Consider the following 622-nt stretch of genomic DNA (forward strand, 5'->3'; position numbering starts at 1 on the left):
ATAGAAACCACGGTACACGGTCTTCAATCATTCAAGGATTCGTGTTGGATATAAGTCCTTTACACGGATAGTTATATTCACGGGTCATTGTCAGCCAATGAATATAAGTCTGTTACGAAGATAATTATATTCACGGGCATCATTCATTCATCAACCAGTTCATGTCTTCACTTCGTGTGTGTGTGCAATAAATCAGTCATCATTGAACATTGGCATCCGTTCTTGTTCTAACCGGACAGACCTGTGGCGATTGTCACCTTTTTCATTTACCAGTAATACAGTCCTTTTGGGTTTCATTCAATTCAAATATCACCCTATTTTATAAAGATAATAATTTCATATTATTTGTAAAAGTGTAAATTTGAAGCATTATGAAGCATTATCTACTAAATTAACTAAAGGGGGATTTAATGGCACAGTGTAACAAAATGAGAAATTGTTATGCTGGGCTGACATGTTGCGCAAGTTTCTTGAGAAACAGGAGAGGACGTCAATATCAATGCAAAACTAAAGATTTAACAAGAGTAAAGTTATCAGGATTTCTAGGATAAAAAGACACTGCAGACAGCAAAAGTAGTCTATAGTATTCCTGAATTCATCACAATGTCTCATGTTTGAAATG

The sequence above is a fragment of the Clupea harengus genome, chromosome 7 (assembly GCF_900700415.2).
Source record: "Clupea harengus chromosome 7, Ch_v2.0.2, whole genome shotgun sequence".
Classification (NCBI taxonomy): Eukaryota; Metazoa; Chordata; class Actinopteri; order Clupeiformes; family Clupeidae; genus Clupea; species Clupea harengus.